This window comes from Panthera leo, chromosome D4 (genome assembly GCF_018350215.1).
Source record: "Panthera leo isolate Ple1 chromosome D4, P.leo_Ple1_pat1.1, whole genome shotgun sequence".
NCBI lineage: Eukaryota > Metazoa > Chordata > Mammalia > Carnivora > Felidae > Panthera > Panthera leo.
In genome coordinates this window covers 63474644-63487143 of record NC_056691.1, presented here as the reverse complement: position 1 = coordinate 63487143, position 12500 = coordinate 63474644, and the positions used below count along the sequence as shown (strand labels likewise).

The 12500-nt window shown below is 39.9% G+C and overlaps 1 protein-coding gene across 1 annotated transcript in view; it reads left to right on the top strand.

The window, feature by feature from the left end:
• Nucleotides 1-12500, top strand: part of GRIN3A (glutamate ionotropic receptor NMDA type subunit 3A) — a 170052-nt gene that overhangs the window by 57635 nt on the left and 99917 nt on the right. The gene's annotated exons all lie outside the window — the stretch shown is intronic.

Genomic DNA, 12500 nt, shown 5'->3' with positions numbered 1-12500 from the left:
GAACCTGCTTGAGATTCTCCCACTCTCCCTCCACCCCTCTACCCTGCTCACAGTGTGCTCGCTTTCTCTCTCTCTCTCTCTCTCTCTCATAAAATAATAATAATAATATGTAAATGTAGACAAAACCACTTGGGGACTAAGTTCATAGTGTAATCTTTAACATTTATTTGCAAGTTGTTTTATTAAATGTTAATTATTTGAGGTGATGATATCTAGTATATTATTCAGTAATAACTTCCTAAGTGCATATGTGCCGGTGTTTTTGTGCGGCCAATAACTCTTTGTTAAACTAGGGTGAGGTAGACAGAATGAAGACATGCCTCCTGCCGTTTTCAAGCTGACAGCCTAGTGCATGAGGTTGAAAAGTAGGGAAATGATTATAAAACAAAAGGATACGTGATTCTTAAAAATAGAGATGTGTCCATATAGACAAAGACTGAGGGGGAAACACTGGAATCGGATCTTACGATAAACAAGTCATTTTCTGGTTTGGAACAAATTCATAGGCATAGGAAATGGCATATGTAAATGAACCAAGACCTAAAAGAGAAATTTGGTACTGTTGGAGCATACATTGAATATGAAAGGGATTCAACATGGTTGTGCAAAAGTAGTTAATTTGATAGCATGCCACACAGGGCTTTTATACCAAGCTAAGAAGTTTGCATTTTGTATGCATACTGGATGTCACCTGAATGGCAGGTAACAAATTAACCAAATAAAGTAATACAGCATAAAAACCTAGAAAGCAATTTTTTAGACCATTACAATAGCAAAATTGTTTTTATTTCTCAAAAATAGTTTTAGCATTTCCCACCTTTACTCCTTATTGCACTGTAAACACCAGACTCTAGTGAAAGTGAGTAGTTTGACCTGCTGTTCCTAGGGTTAGGCTTTTGCCCGTGCTTCTCTTTGGGCCCTGCATGCTAATGAATCTATTGTTGTTAGAGAAAGAGCTCCCTTGGGTTAGTCTTAGCACGAACAAAGACTGTTACTGGGTCTTTAAGAATTCCAAGTCTAGTCACTGACAGACCCCTCATTCTCTTGGCCCAAGAAGTCCCTGACCCTTTGGCTTACTAATTATAGTCCTGATAGTTACTCTAGCTTCTAAACAGGCCATAGAATCTTGCCTTTATTCTTTGAACAGCTTCTGCAGGTCAGTTCTCTATCAGGTAGCCATGATTAATTCATTTGTACATTCAAAAACATTTGTTGTGAATATCAGGCGAGGCCCTTGGCTAATGCTGGAGACATAAAGAGTAGAAAACCGGGACCTTGATCTCAGGAAGCTTACAATCCCCCTTCTGTTCTCTCACTAAGAGAGGATATGCTCCTCTAATTATCCGTATTTTTTGTAAGTTTGTTTATTTATTTTTGAGAGAAACAGAGAGCGCACTAGCAGGGGAGGGACAGAGAGAGAGGGAGAGAGAATCCCAAGCAGGCTCTGCACTGTGAGCACACAGCCCGACACAGGCCTCGATACCACGAACTGTGAGATCCTGACCTGAGCCAAAATCAATAGTCAGACGCTGAATCAACTGAGCCATCCAGGTGCCCCCCCGCCCCATGTATTTTTTAATCCACTTTCTTTGACTGAGCTGTTTATCATTCGTGAGACAACACCCATTCTACTAGTGATTATTCTCTTGCATTAGCTGGCATTGTTAGGCCCTCTCTTCATTTGTCCTTGAAGAATGGTCCAGCATGCTAGAGACTCGTCCAAGCTGTGTTCATCTTTATACTTGCATAGTCGAGCAATACCAAGACAATACCAAGATTCACTAGGCTTTCATTAATAACAAATGTTGCTTTACTTATTGATTCTGCACATATTGTGTACAGCCTACTATGTGCCAGGTATTGTGAGGCACTAGGAAACTTCAGAAAAAAAAGACTAAAACAATCTCTATTAAAAAATCCCAAGGTATAAATTGATGGGCCCCATTTTACTCCTGGATGTGAAAACAAGTCCAGAAGAACTTGAGGCTGCAGGATAGAATTCTAATTTTGAATATTCTTACCCATGTTTACAATAATTTGCTGGCACCATGACCCTAGCGAAGTTATTTAATCTTTGGAAACTTTAATTTCCATAACAATAAGGATTCCCACCTTGAAAAGTCAAGTGGTATACCTAGGGTCATTCAGCTAGTACTTTATAAGGGAAGGTTTAAACCAGTTCATCTAAATCCAAATTCTCAATTCAGAATTGATATAAACCTTCCTTAATTGGGATTCCATTACTTTGTAATTCATATTCTTTCAGTCAAAAGCTATATAAATCAGGAGGCATGACTACTCTTGTATAAGCATTCTTGTCCGAAGGACCCTACTGGGCCAAACTAGTTAGCCTATATGTTTCAGTTGTACTTAGAGAAGATGCAGTTGCATTCAGCATAGGAGCCAGGGGTTGGATGCTGGTAACTCTGGTTCCTTGTATCTTCAAGCAGAATCCATTGCTGTGTGGTGACCTAGTGTGTCCAACTGTTACTCCTAAGTTAGCGCTGTCTGCTAGAGCATCCAAGGTGTCAGTACTTCTAGAAAGCACATGCCTTGGTGTCATGAATCTTAGGGACCTGCGCTTAAGGTCTGTGTTTCCAGATGTTTCCAGTAGGAACCCCTGCCACTGAACTAACTTCACTGAAATCCTTTGAACTTGCCGCTCTCTCTGTGTCACTTAAATCATGCCAAGAGCTGAGTCTGAAATTTTCACTAAGTCATGGAAGCCTCAAATAAGGAACATTAGAAAAGAGGTATTCCCTCAGGACCCTATTTTGATAAAAACAACTCAAATTTGCTTAGTCCAGCATCCAGCAAGTTTTAAACTATGGAATTTTTCCAAATGAGGAGAGCTTCCAAGCTTTTATTTGCCAAAGAGGATATTGTGCTCTTTGTTGACTTTTTCCTTTGTATGCATCTACTATAAAATTTGGAAATATGTCAAGAAGAGGTATGAAAGTATAGAGGGCAATACTGCAGCTCCACTCTGAATTCCAGATCTATCTCTCAGGCCACTTCAGTCTCCAAATCTTCAATCTCTGGATGGATGAATGACTGGTAAATACTGCATGATGTGCCAATGCCAGGGCTATGCTATTACTGAAGGGATATCAGCACCTGGGTTAGTGCTGGAGCCAGATCCGGAGAGCTAGAATGAATTCATTTGGGGTATTACACAAAGCAACCAGGAGCAGTCCAAGGGCTGGGCACAGACCACAATTATGGAGAAGAGTCAAGGTCCATACGAAAATGCAGAAGGAAAGGAAAACAGCTTAAGAGGGTGGAACAGCTCTAACACAAATGTGAGAGAAAAACACAGAAAGCAAAAGGTGCCAGCCTGTCGCTTGTGGCTCACGAAAACAAGAAAAGGGAGAGTTATATCCATGTGTCTGATTTTTTGAGGTGTACTATTCACACCAATAGTAACACAGCCCAGAATGTATATTAACACAATCACATAGGTTACTATTTTCCTCCTCTTGGGAAAAAAGCCAAGAAGGACAGGAACTGTCCTTCCACTCTGCAGTTTCACTTGTAAGTAACTGAGTTTTGCTGATGTTGGCAAAGCATAGACCCACATGATTCATGTTGGTACATATGTATATTTAATATGTTACTAAATTCCTGTTGCTCTTGTCCCTTAACTGATAGAAATTTATTTTAAAAGGTGAGCTTTGTAAGTTGATGTGATCAATTAAAATATGTGGGGCCCTCTGTTAAAGGAAATTTAGCAATTTCTAATTCCTTTTAAATTCCTTATCCTCAGAGAGGTTTCCCATTGAACCAATTTCTATTTTTGATACTGTCCATCATTCGGGGGAAAACGTATTAGAATTTTAATTCTTTGAACAATTTGTAAATTGCAGATACAAATACTTCCTGGCTGGCTGAGCCCTATTCTTTTGGCAAAGTGATGAAGAGCTCTCATGTCCGATCCGAGCAGAAGACATGGGTCTAATTGCATTTACCCCACAAACATTACTAAGCAGTAACTCTGGCCAGGCAGATTCAAAGATGACTCAGTACTCTGGGTGCTTAGATGAACACTGAAGTCTCTTTCAGCTTGACAGCCTGCAGTGTTAGGAAGCAGAGCAGTAGGAAGAAAGGATTTACTTATTCCTACCAGTCACTCTGTGGAAGAGACTGCTTTCTGGAATGCGGAGAATGTCAAAATCCACACCCTCACAGGCTTAGGGCTAGAAAAGTCAAAGATGGAGGTAATCATCTGCCAAATACTTGCACTTTAGGATCACTAAGAAGGATTAGAAAGAACAGTTAAGGCATCTTTCACATACAGCTCAAGAAATTGTCTACATTTAATGTTTAATTTGGAGTGCTGTCCCATGCATGGAGAACAAAATGAAAGCAATGTCCTCTGATAGAATTGTACCTTGGGTAACTCTGTGGCTAAGGTGACAAATTCATGTCATCAGGCAAGGGTCTGCTGCAATGAAAGAGGCCACAAAGTGAAAGCTGAACTAATAATAGCTGGCCATACAATTAGGAAACGGGTCTCCGGCACTATTGAAAAAAACGGGGATGGGGGGAGGGGTGGCTAGATGGTAAAAGAAACATTGAAAATAATAAAGGGAAGCAAATAGATGGATTTCAGAGGGAATGGGAGGGGGCCTAGAGTGGCAACAACAGCAACAACAAAATAGTAATTAACTATTACTGTTAACTCAGTGATTAACTGAGGATGGTCAAGAGCTGATTGAACATAAGATCTCCTTTTAACATGACAGAATATTGACAATTCTGTTATACAAAGTCCACCGACAGGAAGAGAGGGAAAGAGAGAAAGAAGAGAAAATTCAGAAAAAAAAAAAGAGAGAGAAAGGGGCACTTGGGTGGCTCAGTCGGTTGAGTGTCCGACTTCGGCTCAGGTCATGATCTCACAGCTCGTGAGTTTGAGCCCCACATCAGGCTCTGTGCTGACAGCTCGGAGCCTGGAGCCTGCTTTGGATTCTATGCATCCCTCTCTCTCTGCCCCAACCCACTCACATTCTGTCTCTGTCTCTCTCAAAAATAAATAAACATTAAAAAAAATTTTTTTTTAAATAATAAGAGAAAGAACAAAAAGAAATAATGAGATAACCATGGATTAACCCACATGCCAGAAACTAAGAAACATGGAGGAAGGGGAAACCATCTAGAGCCTGGGGAAGAGACACAAAATGAGGATAATTTAGAGAATAAGGAGGAATAGAAAAAAGTCTTGAAGAATTATGAAAAATCACACACATGGATTAAAATAGAAACATCAAATATAAATAGCTAATAATTCAGACAACTGGATCTCTATAGTGGTTGTAAAAGATCAGAACTGGGTGTAAATTCTCTAAAAGACATAAGACTATCCAAAGAAAGAATAGTTTGGGGCCCTTCAATGATAAAGAACAGGGAAAAAAAAAAACTGTGAGTACGAATTTGTGACAAATGTCAAAGTCTGGAACTTTGGAGAATGTGAGTTTTGATTGGCAGTTAACATGATTGTAGATAATGAGTCACATGGAGAAAAGATGGGATTTCTGAACATTAGTAGATCTCTTCCCAACTCTCCTTTTGTCCCCCACCCCCAGTAAAAGAAGAACAGAAACTTTCAACTTTTTTTTTTTTTTTTTTTTTTATTTTTGGGACAGAGAGAGACAGAGCATGAACGGGGGAGGGGCAGAGAGAGAGGGAGACACAGAATCGGAAACAGGCTCCAGGCTCCGAGCCATCAGCCCAGAGCCTGACGCGGGGCTCGAACTCACGGACCGCGAGATCGTGACCTGGCTGAAGTCGGACGCTTAACCGACTACGCCACCCAGGTGCCCCCAGAAACTTTAAGAATATTCATTTGTGGGGCACCTGGGTGGCTCAGTTGTTAAGCCTCCAACTTCAGCTCAGGTCATGATCTCATAGTTTGTGAGTTCGAGCCCCACATCAGGCTCTCTGCTGTCAGCATGGAGCCCGCTTTGGATCCTCTGTCCTCCCCCACTTTCTCTGCTCCTCCCCGCTCTTGTGCGTGCTCTCTCTCAAAAATAAATAAATATAAAAAGAAGTATTCCCTTCTTTCTTACTCAAAGGGCTTTATTGAGCTTCTGGTGTAGTCAATAGCTCTGGAGCTAAATTAAAAGTGACCACAAAATAAATATTTAGATTCACTGCATAGGAACAAGTCAACCTGACAAGAATTAGGTGGTGTTGGTGGGAGGGAAGTTGGAGAGAATATCACCAACAGTAATACAGGCAAAGGCAAAAAGTCAAAATGAAGTTCTTACAGGCTAAAAAATGTTATGAAGCTTTGTGGAGGATGAACAAATCTCTCATTCCTCAGGGGCGGAATATTAAATATGATGAGATGATCATGGAAAAAGAGATTCAGCTCATTTTTCAAGACATACAAGAATGAGGATACAGATCTTTTTAACGATACAAAGAAAGTTCCCAAAGGGAAAAATAAATTTTATGGCTCTACAGAGCAAAATAGATTTCCTTATGTACAAATAAGATTAATGGAAGGTGGCAATGGTGGGGGAGGAACAAAGATAAGAGGACAATTTAAAAAGAAATAAAAAACAGGGGTGCCTGGGTGGCTCAATCGGTTAAGCATCCAACTTCAGCTCAGGTCACGATCTCGCGGTCTGAGTTCGAGCCCCAAGTCAGGCTCTGTGCTGACAGCTCAGAGCCTGGAGCCTGCTTCAGATTCTGGGTCTCCCTCTCTCTTCCCCCCCACCCCCCCTCCACTCACACTCTGTCTCTCTCTCCTTCAAAAATAAATAAACTTTTTTTTAATTTAAAAAAGAAATACAAAACAAAGGAGGGCAGTAGATATACAAAGGTAAGTTGAGTGAAGAAAAGATCAAAGTAGAAATAAACATATGACCTATAAACAACTGGGCCAAGGAAGAAGACACAGGAGGAGGAAGATGTATTTAAACAATGGTTTGGTTCCTATGGGGTGAAAATGAAGACTGGAAACAATGGGGTTATTCCAGGACTAGTTCAAAAGCAAGAAAAGATCCAGATTTATGATAAATATAAAAACATTACTGGTAAAACTACATGCTATGAATGAGAAGTCAGGGGGCAGCAGATCTTAAAATCTATAAGAACATGACATTATTTTTGGTGAGAGATTTTTCTTTAACTTCGGTAAATTTTAGAACAACTTTTTAAAAAGTAAAAATAGTACGTGAATAATGTAATTAGATAAACACTGCAGTTAACATTCTATTATTAAGGAATGTAGAAGCATTTGACACACTTGATCACTGCCCCTCCTTGAAACATCTTTTTTACTTGGCTTCAAGCACCCAAAACAGCCTGCTCTTCTCTTATTTCTCTGGTTACTTCTCAGTTCCCTTTGCTAGTCCTTCCTCAACGGCACCACCTTCGAGTGTTAGAGAGCCCCAGATTTACTCCTCGGACTTCTCATCTGCAAAAATATCGTGTCCAGAGGGAAGGCTTCCAATTTTGTAGCTCCAGTCCCACCTCATTCCTGAGCTCCACACCATCTCTAACCAACTACCTGACATCTACACTTCAATTTCTGTAAGTTTTCTCTAACTTAACCTAAGCAAACTGAACTGGTGGTTCTCACCTACCTCAAACCTGGTTCTCCTGACAGTTTTCTCTCAGCGGAAACTCCAGGCCTCCACTTGTTTGGGGCAAAAACTTTGGTGTCATCCTTTCCTCTCCTTTTCCTAGCAACCATATCTGAGCCATCAGCAAATCCTGTCATCCCTTCCCCCCCCTTCAAAAATCTGACTAATTCTTCACACCTTCACTGCTACCACCTCCAGCTAAGCCATCATCACCTTTTGTATGGGTGTTGGAAACAGCTCCTTAACTGGTCCTTCTGCTGCTGCTCTTGTCTTTTTTCAGTTCTTTGTCAACAAAGCACTGTGGTGATCCTGTTAAAATGGAAGTCATGTCAAATTGCTTTTCAGCTCAAAACCCACCACTGGCTTTCCGTCTCATGCAGAGAAGAAACAAAGTCTTTACAGTGACCTACAACATGTGTTTTCCCCAGCTCTCACTACCCATAAATTTTCTCTGACTTTGTCTTAAACTTTCATGCCCCCTCACTCCCCTCTGTGTTCCTCACACATCAGATACGACCCCACTTCAAGAAAGCTGCACCTGGTGCTCCCTCTACAGGGAATGCTCTACCTGGATCTCCTCCTCCCGGTTAGCTCCTTCCCTTTCTTTACTCTTTACTTCTTTACTCAAATACTTCTTTCTCTGAGAGGCCTTTGTTGGCCTCTCTCATTTAAAATTTCACCCCACTATGGTCGCCCCAGGCACATCTTCTCTCCTTACTCTGCTTTATTTTTCCTCCTTTGCCCTTAGCAGCTCTAATATCCCATACACAGTACCTACTTATCACATTTACTCTGTCTCTTTCAGTAGACTATAAGCTACATAGATTTACATCTGTTTTGCTCACTACTATATTCCCTACCTAGCACCTAGCACAGTGCCTGGCACATAGTACTGTTGATGAATCCATGAGTGAATGGGGGAGGTGTTGTTTTTAGTATCTTTGTTCATTTGTTTTCATGAATAAGAAATCCTTTAGTTAGCATGTCAAGTCTTGTGTGCAAATGTGCCTTCTAAAATGTATCTTAAATGTAGTTGACACTGATCTTGCTTACACCGTGAACTGTCTCAAAAACAGTTTTTACATAATTTGCAAAGTACACATTTTATCTCGGTTCCTGTACAACTCAACACATATTCTTAATTAGTGAGATAATTGGGAGCTTTTACTAAAGTGATAAGTTACCTCAATGCAAATTCACTAATGAGCTTCATTCTTTCAAGCAGAGTGGTGTCTTGGGAGGTGTACTGATAAAAAAACATGGATACCTGACTGCTTTGTTAAACAGCCCACACGAAAGGCATGGTGCTAAACTAGGTTCTTACTCAGAGTGAGATCCAAGCCCTTACCATACATGACAAAGCTATTGTAATATTCTTCTAAGTGGTCTCCTGGTCACCATCTCTTCCTTTCTATATGCACAGTGTACCTGTCTCTAGATCAATATTAACAATGCAGACCTCTGGTTATATCCATTACTCTGCTCAGAAGTCTTCACGGGTCCCCTTTTCCTATTAAATAAAACCCAATCTCATAAAATGGACATGGAAAACCTCTACAGTCTAGTTGCAGTCTGCTTTTCCTACATTATTTTCTCATATTTTTCTACCCTGGTCTCTAATTAGATTGTTCCGCCTTCTACCCGTTGTTATATTTTCCACCTCCCTACCTTTCCTCAGAACATTCTGGAAGCCGGAAGTTTTATTTAGAATTCATTTCTAGGCTAGAGCAGTAGTGTGATCAACACAGAGTGTGGTGATATTATTGGTCCCTGTGACTCAGGCTCTAAATTTCTGTTGGAAGAATTTAAGATCACATTTCTCTTTTTTAATACCCACATTGCTATATGGGCTTACACTGAGCTGCTATTCAGCTAAATACTCCAGGACTTATATATGTGACCTTCCATCAAACTGAGTTTCACACATTCTTGGTGTGGTTTGTGTGCTAAATGCAACGCTATACATTTGGTGCCTTAAAATCACTACTTTTCTTTTTGAAGAATATATATCTCCTGCCTCTGCCATCTCTTCTCCACTTACACTGCTATTACCTTAGCTTTTGCCACCTTAAGCCCCTTATGAAGCTAGCAGAGAGAGAAGCAAGAGAAAGAGGGAAGGAGCATTATTCCCACATAATGAAAGTGTGCTCAGCCCCCTCCTTCTTACAGATCATTGCCTATATAGCTGACTGGGAAAAAAAAAAAAAAAAACTTTTTAAAATCAAATCTGATGGTCATGCCCTTCCCCAGATAAAATCTCTGCAACGGCTCCCCATTACCTTCATCATAACCTCAGACCTTTTGAAATTCATTTCCCACCTTCATCTCCAGCCTTATTTCACACCACTTATCATCACGCAGCTTGCACTCTGTGGCTTTTGCACACACATCTCCCTGAGTGAATAGCATCAGTCCCCAGCTTCTCTTCCTGGCTAACTATTCTTTCTTACAGACTCAACTCTGGCACCTCCTCCCCTAAGATTTCCTATCATCTCTACAGTAGAATGTGCAAGTGCCTTTGCTCTCTGTTCCAATGGCACCCAGATTTACCTCTAACATGACACTCATTATACTGGTTGAGCATTGCCTGTTTGCCTTTCTTTCTCCCCATTGGTAGACTTTAAGGTCCTTGAGAATGAGTGTGCCTTTCATCTCTGTAACTCTAATGTTAAGAACAGTGCTTTTATCAGTTTCTCTTGCCAATAAAGTTATTCCCGATTTTTCTTTTTCTTGTTCATCCAAGAAGAATGTAGGGCAGAATAAAAAGGAACACGATAGAAACTGATTTAAGCAAGAGTAAGATTTCACCCTTTTAATTTTTTTAACTAGTATAGGGAGGCACTGAAACTTTGCTACACACTCTTATTACATTACAAAGAATACATAGTGAGGGTGACTATAACTAAAAGCTATCAGTGAGATTATTTTAATTTGCCTTCTCCATTAAACGGAAATAAAATAGACAGATGATCTGTAAATGGGGATTCTCTGAGACCCAATTTCTTGGTGTCAGTTGCATAATGAAGCAGGCACTGGGTTTTCTGGCCTGGGAAAATTGAAGACATTTAGATGCAGATTGATTAGTCTTTCTGTGAGAAATGAATGCCTCGGAGACAACTGAGCATTGCCCTTCAGTTACGGCCATATTGAATGTGACTTAACATATTGATGAAACATACTTTTTACTGCAATGAGAGTTACATAATCTCTGAAAGATTTCTTTTCGGAGATGATTTAAGTACGTATTTTTTCAGTGGCAGTCCTTCAAGGGTCCATCCAGCTAAAAATCTATACTCATTAAGCCCCAGATATTCTTAAAATAGTAAAGGGCGTCTCCTACAACTCCAGATTTACTTTCCTGATCAACAAATTGACCAGATGAAATTAACCTATTTACTACAAACCATTTTGTTCCCTAGGCTGTCAGCATGTATGTGTGTGTGTGCACGTGTGTGTGTGTGTGTGTGTGTGTGTGTGTGTGTACACAGCTAATAGTAGATTGCTCATTAAAAACACAATTGTAGTCACCCTTTATAGTACCTAGGTAATTATCGATTGATTGATTTGTATATTTTAATGATTTGGTTCCTACTTCTCTGAAGAAACATAAAACTATTTTAAAATCTAGGATAACTGAGACTTCATTACTTGTTGCAAAATAGAATTTATTCTAACTGGTAGAGTCCCACCGGGGAGTGCTAACATGAATAATTAACCATTACATGCAGCCTACCAAAATGAGCAGTTTCATTGCATTTAGTGATAGTAGCAATCTCAAAATGTGATTTACATTTATATCTCTAATGAAAATTAGTACATTCTTCACACTTTCTGATTTTTCTATGCCCCTTCTGTGGCAGCATAACTTCTTACTACTTGTGTTTGCATTTGTCAATTACTGAGTAATGCTGGTGGCAGGTAATGGATGAATGTGTTTTGCCGAGAACCTAGACTTGTATCCTCTGATTCCTCAAAAAAACCTCTATGTTATATTCCACGTTTCATTGTAATTCCTTTTAGTTTAACATAGGTCTTGGGTAACCTCTATGAGTTTCTCATAATGCAGTACTTTGTGTCTCCAACAAGAGAAATCCTATTAGATGATAGGGAAAAGTGACCTGGGGACAGCCTTGATTGAAAAAACTTGAATGACATTAAATAATAGCTACCCTATCCAAAACATTCGCCTTGTGTAAAAAGGTGTGGTATATATTTTACATGCATTATTTCCAACTCTTGTAGTGGAGGAAGTACTATTTTCCCCATTTTGCTGAAGACAAAACTGAATCTTAAGAGTTTAGTAAATTGGTCTCCAAGGACAATGCTAGAAGGTGGCTGGACCAAAATTCAAACAGAGATTATGTGTCTGACGTTAAAGTCTAGGCTTTTCTTCTGTCACAGGCCATAATTAAGAGTACAAAAGTGCCCAAGCTTGTATGTTACCTTGTAGTGCCTTATCTTCCCAGACTGTGACCAAGCATTTTCCTGTCTTGCCCATATCAGAACATACTTGACAGTGTCTGGTTTCAGGGTTAGGAATCAGGATATCATTCACTTGGTAATTTTCCTTTCTTTGACTTGGGCAGAGAAGCTCTCTCCAGAGCCAGAGCCAATTGTTTTTCTCTAATGACTTAGAGGGAGAGCAGCCTGAGGCTATCCTGAGATCTGCAAGTCTATTTATCATCTTTCACTTTGTTCCATGGATGATATCCAACATGCCTGCTGCTTTGACTGGCCTCATGGGGACAAATGTGTTCCACTCTGAAAAGAGAAGTATTGAAAGTATAATTTGGCTGTTTTCTGGAATTACGGATGCAGTTTTTAAGTAATTATAAAAGTATAAGCATACTTATTAAAACTCATTCCCTGCACCAAAAAAAATTTGGTGAGCTGATTTCATTGCAACAG